This window comes from Pteropus vampyrus, unplaced genomic scaffold (assembly GCF_000151845.1).
Source record: "Pteropus vampyrus isolate Shadow unplaced genomic scaffold, Pvam_2.0 Scaffold2931, whole genome shotgun sequence".
Lineage (NCBI taxonomy): Eukaryota > Metazoa > Chordata > Mammalia > Chiroptera > Pteropodidae > Pteropus > Pteropus vampyrus.
In genome coordinates, this window is record NW_011891712.1 from 1 (window position 1) to 5863 (window position 5863).

The 5863-nt window shown below is 48.7% G+C and overlaps 1 protein-coding gene across 1 annotated transcript in view; it reads right to left on the reverse strand.

The window, feature by feature from the left end:
* Nucleotides 1–5351: 5351 nt before the first annotated feature.
* The window catches only part of LOC105310398 (prepronociceptin-like), a 5997-nt gene continuing 5485 nt past the window's right edge, over nucleotides 5352–5863 (reverse strand). The window contains exon 2 of the mRNA XM_011386583.1: nucleotides 5352–5688. The gene's annotated coding sequence lies outside the window, so the exon portion shown is untranslated. The remainder of the gene's footprint in view (nucleotides 5689–5863) is intronic.

Below are 5863 nucleotides of genomic sequence, written 5' to 3' on the forward strand. Positions count from 1 at the left end.
GGTGTGTGGAGCCCAGCTGGAGGACACTCTCCGCCTCTGTTCCTGCTGGCTCCCACCCCTTCCAGCCTCTGCTGGTTCATTCAGCCTCACACCCGGCCACCCTCCAGGTCTAACCACCAGCGCGTGACTGTACCCTCATTACTCTCATTTGGCAGGAAGGCCCGTGGGGAGGCTAAGAAGTGCCGCAAAGTGTATGGCATTGAGCACCGGGACCAGTGGTGCACAGCCTGCCGCTGGAAGAAGGCCTGCCAGCGCTTCCTGGACTGAACCCGTCCAACCGGCTCCTCCTCTTTGCTCCTGGCCCTGATGGCAGCCAGATGACAAAAGACAGATGCGTGAGCCCTCGGCAGATACCTAGAGATAGAGTGGACACTGGGAGTTTGGCCTCTATTGGCTAAGGTTTAATACTTAAAACCTTTTCCCTTCCCTTGCGGGAACATTTTATTTTTTAAAAAAAGAAACGAACTTATTTTTTCCCCTCAAATAGGAGAGAGCCAAAACTGACCAAGGGTATTCTGCATCAAACCAGAGACCAAAGAATTAATTACCCTCCCTTTCCCACATCCCCTCTCTCTAGGGGATTAGTTTGTACGCATCAAAAGAAGGAACAGCTCATTCTGTTTCCTGCTGAATTGGTGAATTCTTTGCTTTTTCTACTCTTCCAGAAGGGACTCTGAGCAAGATGAATTCACTTTTCTTTAAAAAATAAGTTTCTGGCTGATAACTCAGAGAGCAGGACTTACCCTGGATGGGGTGGGAGGAGCTGGGGCATCTGGGTGATTTTTAAGGTGCAGCCGGCTCTTCTCCACCTGAATCGTGGAGATGGGAGAACATGTGCTCACCAAGCAGCTTTCCTGGGAAGTAAAAGGAAAACCGTTTCTTGGTGACAACTCTTTGAATCTGGGTCCCCTCAGACGTTGGGTGGCATCCCAACAAATAATGTATGGCTTCTTCTCAAAGCCCAGGCTAATAGATTTTTTTAAAGACTGTCCCCAAATAGCTGAGCCAAAAGGCTAATAGGAATTCACTTTCTGAAATGTGGCAGTTAAACACTACCTTGAGAGTCTTTCCTCTTTCCTTGAGGACAAGCCAGAGAGTTTGAGAATCTGCAAAGCTCTCTGTTGTAATCCCAGAAAATAAACTCCATCTTGAGTTTCCTCCCTCCAGTGATGGAAATGACGCCTCTGATGGAAATGACACCTCTAAAGCTCTTTGTTTTTTTTTTTTTTTTTTTTATGGTGTATTTAGAAGCCTTTATCTGATTAAAGTTCCCTTTTATTGGGGCGGTAGGTTCCTTTTTGTCTCTGATTTCACCAGGGATTTCCCCGTTGTCCTCCGAGGCCGCAGGCAGGGCCAGTGCGGGGGAAGGAGAGAGAAGAGCATAGATAGAAAGGTTAAGTGGCAGCTCGCCCCATGATGGAGAAGCTGACAGGTCCCCCATTATTCGGGGGGCTTACCTGCCTATTTGGGAGCTATCTGATCTTCTTCCTTAGGTGATACGTAGGACAGGACTCTAGGCAAGGAGGAGGCTTCTGGATATTTTTTTACCAGTGTTAGGTGATGAAGATCACTTTGATGCAGTGCGACCTGCCCAGGTACCTGCCGAGCATCGTTTCTTGTCTAAAGATGGGATGGAGAATGTTTAAGAGAGTCCTGAGGACATCCTGGGAGGAGTCCCTGCGGTTGAAGTCACAGCTCCTGGTGCTTCAGCCCCTGGAGTTTCTAGAGGCCTCAAGACTTGAGGGTAGATTGGACAGCATTGCTTGGGAGGTAAATAGACAAAGGTGTTCTCATGAAGAAGGAGGGAGAGGTGCGGGGAGTTTAGTGCCCTGCTGACCAGTGGTCGATTAGGGTGAGCTGGGCCCTGAGGGCAGGCATGCGTTTGTTTGGAGCCTTGCTTTTTCTTCGTGTGTGTGACAGTGGGGATTCCTCAGGGCCTGCTTGAATGGGTGCCTAGCTCGCTGCCTTGGACCTATGTCAGGGCTAAGGGAACCCTACCCCTTGGCTGTCATTGAGGTCACCCTCTTGGTCCCAGGGGGAAGTACCTGGCTATGGAACTCCTCTTGCCGCTTCTCATGGGAAATGTGCATATGTGCATATGCTTCTCAATTCAAGACATGTTGAGTCTTAGAAAACTTGCCAACCTAAGAATAAGGGCTTGACGTTGGGAAGGGTGATGGTGACCTGGGTTTGGTGACAGAAGGGAAAGACAGTTATGCACAGGTGTCTTTGGTGGTGATGGGGTATATTTTTATAACTTAGTAAAGAAATAGATGTGGAATCTGTCTCTTGGTAAATCTCAAAACCAGGCCAGCAAGAGATGGCCCAGGGTTCTTTTCCCTTCAGCCTCCCTGAGAATTAAAAGCTGACAGCAGGACGTTGCATGTCATGATTCTATTCACTTTGCACACTGTCCATTTTCAGGTCTTCTCAGGGAGGGAAGGGAGTGTTTGAGACGCGGGGACTCTGCCCAGCCCCGTCTTTCCTTTTCTCCTGGATCTGAGTTTTTGCTGAGTCTCGTCTTTAGAAAAGCTGTGTTCATTTGCCCCCTTCACTTCGGATCACGTAGATATAACTGGATATAAAGATTTTTCCTAAGGCGGGTAGGCTTCTCATATCATTAGTACACAGGACAGGAAAGGAAGAGAGAAAGAAGAAATGGACGAAACCGTATAAAAACCGAGGTGGTTTTATTTCTTGGTTTATTTTTGTGTGTTTTGTTTTGGTGCAGCTTTTCCCGTCTGCATTCGCTCCTCCTTTCGGGTGGTGGCTGCCTCCTCCGGCCCCCCTCCTCCCACACCTCCATCTTGTGGCTGTTGTGTTGGTTCTTGACATGTCGTCTGTCCTTGGGGTCACCCCATTTGTTTCTTCTCGGAGGGTGGGGGTGGTTGTGAACTGGTCCAGCGATCATGCCTGTTTGTTCATCTCTACATCTCTCCCTACTTCCCAGCCCACCTGGGCAGCAGAATCTGATAGATGGTGAGATGCCATAGGTGCGCTTTCGAAACTAACAGGACCGATTGTCAGAAGCAGTTATCTTGGGGAACTTTATTCCAGTGACGTGACCCTCACTCGGAATTACCTGGGGAGTCTGTGGTGCCTGCTCTGACCAGCCTTAACGATACTAAATCTACACTCATTCAGTGCAGAGAAAGTCTGCGAATGTCTGTGGTCAAGCGAGGTCACAGGTGCAGAGCGCAAGGACTGACCAGTGAGCGAGAGAGCCTGGGTTTAATTTTGTGACGTTTAAGCTGGCTGTGAAAGCGGTTTTGTAATTTCAGAGACCGTTTGGAGCAATGTCCACATTGGGACAGTAAGCTGCAGCTTGGTTCCTTGGAGGACATTGTTAACTTGGATGTGGAAACTGATTTGTTTGAAGAAGTCTGTCCTGTTACTTTCTGGTCCTCCCAGGTTCTGACTTTACCAGGGGCAGAAAAAAGAAAAAAAAAAAGAAAAAAAAGAAAAAAGACAAAAAAAAAAAAAAAAAAAAAGAAGAGGGAGATAAATCCCATCTGTGAATTTGTCTTATTGGCGCCTTTTCCCCCAGCTGTCTTCCAAGTATTATCTGTTAAAAAAATTTTTTTTTAAATGTGAAATGTAATGTTTTTACAGCAACAATATGAAATATATTTTATAAGGAATAAAATGGTACATTGTCTGATTTAATGTGTGCCTGTCCCTCTGCCCCTTCCCCCTGCAAAGGATAAGATTGTCATTGTCCTTGGTGCTAAACCAATGATAGCATGTCACACTGTGGGCAAAGCACACATAGTCATTTGCTTATGGCAACAGTAGGTAACATGACCAGGGACTAGGCCAGGTGCTTATTACATGGATTACCTCAGTAACCCTGTGAAGGCGTTACTATTATCACGTTTTACAGGTGAAGACAGTGAGGCACAGAGGTTAAGTAACTTGCCCAAGGTCAAACCTGGGAAACAGTGGCACTGGGGTTGTAACCTAGGGGTAGTCTCTATCTTCTGTCTTATGCTGACAGTGGGGAGCATGTTCTCAGCCATATGCCTGAGTTTACTGGGGAGTGAGCAAGTGCCGCAGGAGAAAATAAGTCCCACTGTCCTTAAGGAAAGGGTTCTGACCCTAGGGAGCAACTCGAGCCATTCCCTGAATTCATCGGTTCCACGTACTGTGAAGGCCAAGGGCCACTTGAAGCTGGCCTAGGAGGGTGTTGGGAGCAGAAAGCACCAGCCCACCCGTGCTGCAGCGGGGCCGACTGCGTGAGGCTATTTTAGTGTCTGGGACCATGAGGTGTGTCTGGGAGCAGATTCTAGGGACCCCAAACAGGGCCTGACAGTGAGGGCGATGCCACCCTGAGAAGACCCAGGGACTTGATTACAGTCGATTAAGCCCAGAAGCCGGTGAAACTGGTGTGGGAGGTTGTCTTTTGGCCTTTTTCATGACCTTTCTCCCCTTTCCCTTGTCCCTGCTCCACCCCATCTAGAATCTGCTGCTCCACTGCAGTTTGCCCAAGCCCCCCAAGTCAGTCACTGCCTTTGAGCCAGACAGTCTCTGTTTGCAGCCCTGGGCCCGCCCAGACTTAACTGTTATGGCTGCATCCACGGACCCCCTAACTTTCTGGCTTCAGGTTGTGTTTGACCAATAGGAGACATCAGGCTAGAGTTTGAAGGAATGGAGGAGAGAGGGGTTGGGGTGTTGCCTCCTGCCCTTCCTGCACAGTGTAACAGTGGCAGCGACCCCCTCCTGAGAACTACAGCTTACAGTAACTCCCCCTTGCCAGGTCTCCCTGGATCCTCAAGAGTGCCCTGCTCTTTCTTACTGCCCTGTTTCCATTACAGACAGTCAGCTCTCAGTTTCTCTGTCAGGGTGCGTCGGGCATTTCTTGGCTGGACTCTGACAATTACACACCTTAAATTGGAGATAAAAGCGACAGCAGTAGGTTCACCTACGCTCTGCCCCTTACCTCGCGTCACAATCCAGCGATCCCAAACCAGTAAGTCCCAAACCACCTGGACTTGTTGAAACTGCAAATTTCAATTGAGTCAGGGTGGGACCCGTTGGTGATGTTGACGTGCGTGAGGAGTTTCTGAGAACCCTACCCCCTCTGTCCCACCCATATGTCCACCCACTTGCATCTGGGGACACAGCTCAGTCAGGTGTTCATGCACACGTATCTTGCCCGTCATACTTTACATAAAGCAGAGCCATGAACTTTTTGCCTCTGTCTCTCAAGAGAAGGTGGTGTGTTTGGAGTCTGCTTCTCAGGGCCTTCACTTAAAAACAGCCGACCAATTTATGAACCATTTGCTCAGTAGAAGTTTAATGGAGAAATATCTGTTTAAAACAGTCAAAAAGAACAGCTCTTTTACAAACAAGTTTTGGCAGTGACAAGTCAAAACCCCAGGCTTGATGTCCTGTTCCTTTAACCCACCCCTGGAAGAGGAAAGAGGCGGGTGAGAAGGAAAGATGGGGCTGTTTAAATGGGAGCTGGAGGGATTACAAAAATACACTCTGATGCAGCGACAGGGTTGTCATGAAACATGCCATGGAGGGAGGTGGGGGGAGGGAAAGACAGCCAGACAGAGGTTCTGCGCCCTGGGCTGGACACCTGGAGGCAAAGCCTGCCTCAGTGCCCTGGGGAGGAAGGAATCCTGATGCCCAGCCGGCAGTTCCGGGGCTGGAGACATGCAGTTTTGGGGATCACCTGGACACCTGAGGAGACAGAAGTTTATTAAAATGGCAAACCGGATAGTCTTTTTGACCCTTCAATCCTATTTGACTGAGCAATGAGAAAAAGGCAAAGAAAAGCTACCAATCGAATAAACATCCCCTAAAGTGTTCAGAAGGGTTCCCCAACTCCCTCTACACATCTGCTTTTCCTAGATAT